The following is an 11,506-nucleotide window of genomic DNA, read 5'->3' as shown; positions in this document are numbered from 1 at the left end:
AAAATATTCACTGTAAAAGGAGTGATGTAGCTCCTCATGAACATTTGTACATTCAATGATTTTTATAATATAACGGTGGGTGTAGATAGAGGTGTGTATTTTTCCCTTGATCCCCCATGGGTTTTTTCATCCACAGTTAGGGACCCTTATTTGAGCGGGGCTGTTGAGCTTATATTTGAAGCTACTCAATATATGGCTTTTCTATATATGGCACCCAGGTCCCCTCTATATATACATCATCTCATATGTGTATTCTACACACTTTGGGGCTCTATTTCTGTGCTCTCTCTCTCTCTCTCTCTCTCTCTCTCTCTCTCTCTCTCTCTCTCTCTCTCTCTCAACACCCCAAGCTTCGATGCCTCACAAGCTCTGCTATACGGAGGAGGCCTTGCTCCCGCACAACCCAAGGGTCCATTGACTCTATTCACTTTTTATAATTTAAAATGGTATTCCTAATGGCTTCAAAAGAAATAAAATCACAAGAGACTCAAAGATTCATTAAATGTTTTTAAGAAGCGGTATAGATTCCCAACCCCCTTCCGGATTTTGCAATGCCTATTCTACACACTTTGGGGTTCTATTTCTGTGCTCTCTCTCTCTCTCTCTCTCTCTCTCTCTCTCTCTCTCTCTCTCAACACCCCAAGCTTCGATGCCTCACAAGCTCTGCTATACGGAGGAGGCCTTGCTCCCGCACAACCCAAGGGTGCGTTGACTCTATTCACTTTTTATAATTTAAAATGGTATTCCTAATGGCTTCAAAAGAAATAAAATCACAAGAGACTCAAAGATTCATTGAATGTTTTTAAGAAGCGGTAAAGATTCCCAACCCCCTTCCAGATTTTGCAATGCCTACTCTACACAGCTATGCAGCTTTGCATGGTTTGTGCCACTCTCGTCATCATCATCGTCGAAGAACTATATTTATGTGCAATATTCATGCCAAAACATCTTGTCATTCCTAACACATCAGGCTCATTCTCGCAAGTGACTCAGCCAATCAAATGTTGTAGTTCAGCGGGTCTCTTGCAACAACAACAACAAAATGCTCTGGAAGCCATTAATCAACCTATAGGCTATCCTCTAGTACTACCTCATGCGACTAACCTAGAAGTGTTTTTGTTTCTCACGTCGCCCTCTTAAGTGGCTCTCTAGAAACTCCCCAAGGAGCTCGCTATGGTATCCTCAAGTGATATCAAGTGATAGATCCTATGGGGGACCCTCCTTTTTGTGTGATGCATCAGCTAGCCAATTTTGTTTACATTTTATTTTTTGTTCGATGGCTCACTTTAGTGTAGCTACCCGCCGTCGGTGGACCCTGTGAAGCAAGCGTCTTGCTTGTGCAGCAGATTGCAAATATTCTCCATCAAGAGAAGGTGAAAAACGCCACTAGGTGCATTAATTTTTCTTGTCAAGCATTCTAGATCGAGTCTCCCATGATCAACAAGAATGCTACTGCAAATTACTTTCAACCTTCCATATTCTTTACACCTTCTAGACCTTCAAAACTCTTCAATATGGTTGCATGCGTGGAGCAATGTGTGCGAGGTAGAAAAATAGTTAGGTAAGTATTTTTATAATTCTTTGTGCGGAGCTCGACAAGCAAGAAAACGCTTGCAGTGATCTACAATACATGCTTTGTTGCTTCCAGGTAGTTCAAAGAAAAGAGAAGGTGGTGACTAGGCTAGGCTAGGGCACGCGACAACAGGGGTGTGGGGAGATACACGTGGCAAGACACATGTCGAAGGTGTTGCATGCACGTGGATCAATGTCTGCGAGTTAGAAAAATAGTCAATAAGTCTTTTTATAATTCTTTGTGTGGAGCTCGACAAGCAAGAAAGCGCTTGCAATGATCTACAGTACATGCTTTGTTGCTTGCAGGTACGAGCTCAAGTAACTTCAATCTTAGTCTACATTCACAAGCACATGTGCAATATGAGAGAGAGTACATGCTTTGTTGCTTGTAGGTCACGAGCCCGAGTAGCTTCAACCTTAGTCTACATTCACAAGCACCTGTGCGAGTGCGAGAGAGAGAGAGAGAGAGAGAGAGAGAGAGAGAGAAAGAGAGCATGGCTCTAAACTTCGTTTGTTTTGCAAAACTCACAGACAATGCGTGTTATACTGAAATAAGAGCACAAAAAATTTACAATCACAACTCTGCTCCAATTGAGCTTAGGCATCAACCATTCCAAGGACAATCACCATGATCACACAAGAGCATATGAGTTCAAGGGGTTCTACATGAATCCCCCAAAACCACAAAACATCAACATAACTAAAAAGACACAATTGACAAGCCGACACACCTTGGATGCCACCACTAGAAGAGGCTTTACCACAACCTTCAATGATGTCCAGAGGAATTCGGAGTAGACAAAAACCAAAGGAGAGCCAAAAAACACTATGAAAATGCACTTGATTGAGCTTTGAGTTAGCCTACCACACGTAGAAATTAAAGTTACAATGTTGTCATTACAATGGTTTGGCCACTAGTCCCAAACTTATGGGATACTCCCATATTCACTCTAGTATATTTGTGCAAAACCATAGTCAATAATGATCACAAGAATAGTTTTTTTTAGATTTTTTTTTTTTTTTGGTGGGGGGGGGGGGGGGGGGGGGGGGGGGGTTTGTTTGGGTTTTCCTATTTAATCCAAAATCTGAAACAAATCTAAAAAAGAACAGCATTACGGGATCTATTTGATCAAAATTTTACTAATTTTGTGAAAAATTCCTTTGATTAATAATTAATTTAAGAGCTTCTATAATACCTTTTGGACACTTTTTTAATTAATAATTAATTGAAGAGATTTTATAACACCTTTTTGTACGTATACCCCTAAGATTTTTACATGAAATATTTTTTTTCCTTTCAGCGGACCTACGCTAAACCATAAAAAGATGAAAGTTCTTGCACACAAATTATGTGAAGCAATATGAGGGATCCCAAACTTTGAGTGAACTTTTTCGAGCGATGATAAAACCGAGCGAGTTAATGAGAGGCACTATCGATGAAAGATAGGGTGAGAATCAAAATTGCTAATCATCACAAATTTTCATTGACAAGAGATGAAATCGTTCAGTCTAGCTTCCACTCTGTGTGTGTGTGTGTGTACTAAATGTATAAGTGAATATGCTTTTCTTATTTTAAAGCTCGTGTTATAAAAAAAAAACCATCGGTGTAGGGAGTTTTTTTTAACTATACAATGAGAGAGCTCTTGTGTTATTAAAAAAAAACCCTCGATTAGGGAGATTGTTTCTCTCTCTCTCTCTCTCTCTCTCTCTCTCTTTGTAGTAAATGTATAAGTGAATACGCTTTTCTTATTTTAAAGACCTTGTGTTAATTAAAAAAAACCGTCCGTGTAGGGAGATTTTTTTTACTATACAATGAGAGAGCTCTTGTGTTATTAAAAAAAACGTTGATTAGGGGTTTTTTTTTACTATACAATCTGTGTGTGTGTGTGTGTGTGTGTGTGTGTGTGAGAGAGAGAGAGAGAGAGAGAGAGAGAGAGGGAGAGAGAGAGTAAAATGAAGACTATTCAATTTTTTTTTTTCAATACTCACAATAGTGACTAGTATATATATTATGTAGCAAAAAAATTTACATAAAAAGCTATGCTCAAAATGAGCCATGGCATCAGAGTAGCACAACAAAAAAACAACTAGATCATGACCTTTTACACGGAGGCCTAACCGACAAATACACAAACAACTCTGATAACCACCAGATGACCATAGATCGACGACCCTTAACAACTAGCCAAAACAAGAGATGCTGACCCAGAACAAACAAAAAATTGATCCACATAGCATGCCGAGAGGGCGGGACCCACAATCCCCATCACTAGTAGAGGCATGTCTAGTTGCCACCAAGATGATGCCTCTACCACGTACGAACTGTCTGCCCAAAGGAAACTTCTGAATAGAGCCAACATAATAGCTTGACCATTGAAAGCCACCTCTAGGGGCATCAGCTAAAAAAGATCCAAACAAGAACACCTATAACGTCGCAAAGTAAAGCGGACCACCTTGGGCTTGTACTCTGTCAAGGCCACCATGAATAACCGAGCCTAACCCACAACCAAGGCCAAAATCACAAGTCATCCAATCAGAAGCACCACCTTTCTCCAAGATCAGAGCCGACATGCACCTTGAAGCCGAGACCACGGGCTATTAGAAGGGAGCCTTGCCCTAGCAATGAACACCCGAAGTGCCAAACTGAGAGCATCCGTGATGAAACAATATCCAGGCCACCCATTTACCCTCTCAATAAGGAGGCAAGAGGGGCTAAACCTCCCCTATGATAGAAAATATGGGGGCAGACGAGAAAAAGAAACATAGAGAAAGAAGTCCTACCGGACACCTCACCCAGAGACTTCTCGGCCTGAGATCTCCATGCAACGCCCTCCAACAGAGGCACACCTATACAACTCCACACTACCGTAGCACCTCATTCGAGCATGCCATGTTGAGCTTATATGTGAAGCTACTCAATATATGGCTTCTCTATATATGGCACCCAAATCCTCTCTATATATACATCATCTCATGTGTGTATTCTACACACTTTGGGGTTCTATTTCTGTGCTCTCTCTCTCTCTCCCTCTTTCAACATGGTATCAGAGTAGTACGTTTTTGTTTTCGATTTTTCTCCTGATTGAAAAGGATTTTGTTGAAACTACTCGCTAAAAGCACCGGAATTGATGTGGTCTTCAACTTTGCAGAAGAATTTTTTTTCAATTCTGCACCGATTTTGAGTTATCGTTCGTGGACTGCGTACATACCTGAAAAGCAACTTTTACTTTTTGTTTTTTATTTTTCTGCTAATTAAAAACGATTTTGCAGAAACTACTCATTGGAGGCACTGAAATCGATGTGGTCTACAACTTTGCAAAAGAAAGTTTTTTCAAAATTTGCACCAATGTTGAGTTATCGTTCGCGGACTGCGTACATACCTCAAAAGCAACTTTCGTTTTATGTTTTTGTTTTTTCTCTTAATTGAAAACGATTTTGCAGAAACTACCAATTAATGGCACCAAAACCAATGTGGTCTACAACTTTGCAAAAGAAAGTTTTTTAAAATTTTGCACCAATTTTGACTTATCATTCGCAGACTACGTACATGCCTGAAAAGCAACTTCGCTTTTTGTTTTTTATTTTGATTTTGCTTGAAAACGATTTTGCAGAAACTAGCCCCTTATAAGCATCCGAATCGATGTGGTATACAACTTTGCAGAGGAAATTTTTTCCAAATTCTGCACTAATTTTGAGTTATTGTTAGCGGACTGCGTACATGTCTGAAAAGCAACATTCACTTTTTGTTTTCGATTTTTTTCCTAATTGAGAACGATTTTGCAGAAACAGCCCGCGAAGACACTGAAATTGATGTGGTCTATAACTTTGCAGAACAAAGTTTTTTTTCAAATTTTGCATGATTTTGAGCTATCGTTGGCGAACTGCGTACATGCCTGAAAAGAAACTTTCATTTTTTGTTTTTTGATTTTTCTCCTAATTGAAAAAATGATTTTGCAGAAACTATTCATCTAAGCCATCAGAATTGATGTGGTCTACAACTTTGCAGAAGAAACTTTTTTGAAATTCTGCACCGATTTTGGGTTATCGTTTACGGACTGCGTACATGCCTGAAAAGCAACTTTCGTTTTTGGTTTTTTTATTTTTCTGCTAATTGAAAACAAGTTTGCAGAAACTATTCGCTTGAGCCATCGGAATCGATGTGGTCTACAACTTTACAGAAGAAACTTTCTCTAAATTTTGAACCAATTTTGGGTTATCATTTTCATACCGCGAATATGTTTGCAAAGCAAATTTTACTTTCTGCTTTTGATTTTCCTCATAATTGAAAACTTCTCAATTATATTTTCTCTTCATCACTTATATATTTGTTACTGACGTAACTTTACTGCAGAAGCCAGTTACATATTGTCCCTTTGATGATTGTCCAAATTCTATCGAGCTACTGTTGGTACATGATCTTTTGTTATAGGATATACTCGTTCATTGATTCTTGTATAATTATTCTTCTAGAGATATAGTTTACATCGTTTTATTGATAATCTCCCGTTGATACCATAGTGATTTTGATGGTACCATGATGATGTTTTGTTAGTACTTTGGTCATGGTGATTTTCATTGATACCATGATGATATTTCGTTGATACCATGGTTATTCTTGGTGATGCCATGATGATGTTTCGTTGATTCCATGGTTATTCTCGGTGATACCATGATGTTGTTTCGTTGATACCATGGTTATTCTCGGTGATGCCATGATGATGTTTCGTTGATTCCATGGTTATTCTCGGTGATACCATGATGTTGTTTCGTTGATACCATGGTTATTCTCGGTGATACCCAGATGTTGTTTCATTGATACAATGATTATTCTCGGTGATATCATGATGTTGTTTTGTTGATACCATGGTTATTCTCGGTGATACCATGATGTTGTTTCGTTGATACCATGGTTATTCTCGGTGATACCATGATGTTGTTTCGTTGGTACAATGATTGTTCTCAGTGATATCATGATGTTGTTTCATTGATAGCATGGTTATTTTCGGTGATACCATGACGTTGTTTTGTTGATACAATGATTATTCTATGATGCTTTTCGTTGATACATGATGATTTATTCATTTTTATTGATACAATGATGATATTTTGTTAATACTTTGGTGATACTCATTGATATCACTACGCTGACAAATGTCGTTTTATGTAGTATATACACATGTCATTTGCATCATGTAATCACATATCTTGTACTTTTACGTTCATACTTATATATTGTCGTGCATATATATGTCGTCAAAAGAGTGGCGTCGCGAACCATCTCTTATGGCATTGTGAATGTAATTATTTCACTAACGATGCTAATAAGCTCATGACTTTGTTTTTTGAGTCTATGATCTATGTAGGATTGATCAAAGAATTGATTTCATGAAGACAAACTTGTTGACAATAAAATATTTATGAAGACATGTTTTGTGATTCCATATTGATGACAAGCTACACAATAGATTTATGGAGACACTTTTGATTATGAGCTAATCGATAGCCTTTCCACCTCTTTATTGAACCTTTGTATTCATTATTGTATTTGATAGGATAGGAGTAATGTAATTCCTCATAAAACATTCATTGTAAAAGGAGTGATGTAGCTTCTCATAAAATATTCAGTGTAAAAGGAGTGATGTAGCTCCTCATGAACATTTGTACATTCAATGATTTTTATAATATAACGGTGGGTGTATATAGAGATGTGGATTTTTCCCTTCATCCCCCATGGGTTTTTTCATCCACAGTTAGGGACCCTTATTTGAGCGGGGGTGTTGAGCTTATATGTGAAGCTACTTAATATATGGCTTCTCTATATATGGCACTCAGGTCCTCTCTCTCTCTCTCTCTCTCTCTCTCTCTCTCTCTCTCTCTCTCTCTCTCTCTCTCTCTCTCAACAACCCAAGCTTCGATGCCTCGCAAGCTGTGCTACGGAGGAGGCCTTGCTCCCGCACAACCCAAGGGTGCGTTGACTCTATTCACTTTTTATACTTTAAAATGGTATTCCTAATGGCTTCAAAAGAAACAAAATCACGAGAGACTCAAAGATTCATTGAAAGTTCTTAAGAAGCGGTGTATAATCCCCACCCCCTTCCAGATTTTGCAATGCCTACTCTACACAGCTATGCAGCTTTGCATGGTTTGTGCCACTCTCGTCATCATCATCGTCGAAGAACTATATTGATGTGCAATATTCATGCCAAAACATCTTGTCATTCCTAACACATCAGGCTCATTCTCGCAAGTGACTCAGCCAATCAAATGTTGTAGTTCAGCGGGTCTCTTGCAACAACAACAACAAAATGCTCTGGAAGCCATTAATCAACCTATAGGCTATCCTCTAGTACTACCTCATGCGACTAACCTAGAAGTGTTTTTGTTTCTCACGTCGCCCTCTTAAGTGGCTCTCTAGAAACTCCCCAAGGAGCTCTCTATGGTATCCTCAACTGATATCAAGTGATAGATCCTATGGGGGACCCTCCTTTTTGTGTGATGCATCAGCAAGCCAATTTTGTTTACATTTTATTTTTTGTTCGATGGCTCACTTTAGTGTAGCCACCCGTCGTCGGTGGACCCTGTGAAGCAAGCGTCTTGCTTGTGCAGCAGATTGCAAATATTCTCCATCAAGAGAAGGTGAAAAACGCCACTAGGTGCATTAATTTTTCTTGTCAAGCATTCTAGATCGAGTCTCCCATGATCAACAAGAATGCTACTGCAAATTACTTTCAACCTCCCATATTCTTTACACCTTCTAGACCTTCAAAACTCTTCAGTATGGTTGCATGCGTGGAGCAATGTGTGCGAGGTAGAAAAATAGTCAGGTAAGTCTTTTTATAATTCTTTGTGTGGAGCTCGACAAGCAAGAAAACGCTTGCACTAATCTACAATACATGCTTTGTTGCTTCCAAGTAATTCAAAGTAAAGAGAAGGTGGTGACTAGGCTGGGCTAGGGCACACGACAACAGGGGTGTGGGGAGATACAGGTGGCGAGACACATGTCGAAGGTGTTGCATGCACGTGGATCAGTGTGTGCCAGTTAGAAAAATAGTCAATAAGTCTTTTTATAATTCTTTGTGTGGAGCTCGACAAGCAAGAAAGCGCTTGCAGTGATCTACAGTACATGCTTTGTTGCTTGCAGGTACGAGCTCGAGTAAGTTCAATCTTAGTCTACATTCACAAGCACGTGTGCAATATGAGAGAGAATACATCCTTTGTTGCTTGCAGGTCACGAGCCCGAGTAGCTTCAACCTTAGTCTACATTCACAGGCACGTGTGCTTGAGAGAGAGAGAGAGAGAGAGAGAGAGAGAGAGAGAGAGAGAGAGAGAGAGAGAGAGAGAGAGAGAGAGAGAGAGAGAGAGAGAGAGAGAGAGCATGTGAGAGGAGACACAATCTTGTGTGTTATGGTCAAAGAAATAAGAGAGAATATTTGCAGTGAGATAGAAAGAGTAAGGGTATGCGAGAGCAGAGACAGAGAGTATGTAGAATGTACGTGCCCTAGAGCTCTTGGAGTCAAAGCCTCATGAGTCACATCTCTTGAATAAGGTCATGAAGACAAAAATCGACTCATAGATCACTGCTCTATTAAGTTTTGAAGGTGGTCCTACATATGGTATGGAGAGAGAGAGAGAGAGAGAGAGAGAGAGAGAGAGAGAGAGAGAGAGAGAGAGAGAGAGAGAGAGAGAGAGAGTAAATAAGAAAACTATAGACATGGTCCCTAGGTCACATGCCCCTCTCTTCTTCATCCTTGATGTTCACAATGAGGCTCAAATTGCACCACATACGACAAGATGGGCCCATGTCGTATTAATATTCGCTCGGATTTTGCTTGGCTCAAAAAATGTCGCTCAGTGTATGGTAAGACTCAAACAATATGCACCACTCTTGCATTGGATTGCAAAGGTTTTTGTGATTCTCAGATATCAAGAGACACAATGGGATTCAATTACGACCCAACATGCCCAGACCCGGACTTCACATTTGGTTTGAGCTCACATTCAGACTTTGGATCGCTCACAATCATAAAGCAAGATGAAGTTCAGGGCCTTCAAGCATGAAAAGGAGATGCATGGATAGATGTGGTACTTATACCAAACTCATTTATTGTCCTCTTGGGTGACTAAGTTGAGGTAAATATCAATTATGATTGTAGAACAATACAGATTATATACCAAAATGTTTCAAGAAAACTTGTTATCGAGCTTAATAGTCAATATTTCATTCTGCAAATAAAGACTGACACCATTCTTTCTTGTTTTAAATATTGACAAATGGATACTACAAAAGTGTTGAACATCGAGTCATAACAAATGCACTAAAACCACGAATGTCCATTGCTTGTTTTTATGGTCCGAATGAGCATGAACATGTCAAACCCCTCAATCAATTTGTGACTCCATGGCGTCCCACCATGTACAAGGAAACAAAATTTGGTGACTATCTTAAGCATGGATTCAATCAAGGGCTAAATGGCAAGTCAAGTCTAGAATCTAGTAGTGGAAGACTTATTCCATTTTCATAGCTCTTCGGTCAAATGGTTGTATAAATATGGAGCTGTTACATATAGATGTAATAAATCACTATGCAGATAAAAAAGAAGTTACAACGCTTATTTCTCTTTACAAGTCCTTCAAGCCACTGTATTATGTGACAAAGTTCAAGATTTGAAGGAAACACCTAGAAGACTTAGGGGAAACCATGCACAAGAGATTCCTCTCAAGCTATCCTATAGGACTATGTGGATCGGGTAAATTTCTGTTGTACATTCAGTTCATAATGATTTTTTCCTCAAGCTTAATAAAGAAAATGATGATTCATTTGGTGTGCCTAAAATGGCCTCTCTTGTTTCTTGATGCATGCTACAATGTATGTGAATTATTTTAAGCATTCATGATGAAAACATTTTTGGTCTATCGAAGGAGGTTTTTTTTTTTTTTTGGAAAAGGGGGGGGGGGGGGGGGGGTGTTTGTGTGCAATGATCATGAGGTTTTGATGTGAGGTGTTTACGTAACTAATCCATTGATATGGGTTTTATTGGTTTCTTTGGGAGCCACTTTGGGTTCCCAAAGAAACCATTTGATATAAGTTTCACTGTTTTTCTTGGGTTCCCAAACTAGGTGAAGGATCATGATGGCCTGCTGAAGAAGTGCTATGAAGTAAGAGAAGAGAAGGGATGATTTGTATTTGGAGGAAAGGTTTTAGCTATTACAAGCAATAAGCATATGGTGAAATAGTGTCACAAGTTCCTATAAAAGGGGTGGGGAAGGTGTTTGATTTTTGAATGTTGTCAAAATATAATCATCCAATTGACCTTGCATTGTCGGTGGAGGATTTGATGGAATATTGCTCTAGCTCCGTCAACAAGCATGCAAGCATTCTCAAATCTCTAATGGTCACACAAGCAAGACATTTCATAGGCGCCGAGCAAGAAAAGGTCAATGATGATCACAAAAATGATTAATTTTGTTGTTATTATAGCATCAAAGTACTTATTACAGTTAGAACTTTTCATAAATAACCATATTAGTTTTGAACCAAAGCTAAGTTTTCGTAAATGATCAAAAAACAAATTTGCTTCATTGATCTTGACGTTGCTTGATGCTGGATACTGTGATATGGATCTTGGCAGCTGCAGTCATAACTATGTTGATGTAGAATTTGAATTTCTTGTTTGGGAGGGGGGTTACTTTTTATCTAAAATTTGAAACAAATAAAAATAGAAGAGCATTACTAGGGTCTATTTTAACAAAAGTTCATTAATTTTGTTCAAAATTATATTAATAAATTATTACTTGAAGAGATTTTATAATACCTCTTGGACACCTTTGGTTGTGTCCTCCTCAAGAGATATATTACAATACCTTTCAACCACCTTTTGAATGTATACCCCTTAGATTTTCACATGAAATAATATGTTACTTGCAGATGACCTAT

General features: G+C 38.8%; 1 pseudogene; it reads left to right on the top strand.

Moving 5' to 3' along the window:
- Positions 1-1,735: 1,735 nt before the first annotated feature.
- On the top strand, positions 1,736-10,094 carry LOC147431658 (codeine O-demethylase-like; annotated as a pseudogene).
- Positions 10,095-11,506: the final 1,412 nt, after the last annotated feature.

Source organism: Adiantum capillus-veneris, chromosome 21 (assembly GCF_014529385.1).
Source record: "Adiantum capillus-veneris isolate H3 chromosome 21, ASM1452938v2, whole genome shotgun sequence".
NCBI lineage: Eukaryota > Viridiplantae > Streptophyta > Polypodiopsida > Polypodiales > Pteridaceae > Adiantum > Adiantum capillus-veneris.
The sequence above is the reverse complement of the archived record's forward strand: the minus strand, read 5'-3'. Positions and strand labels throughout refer to the sequence as shown.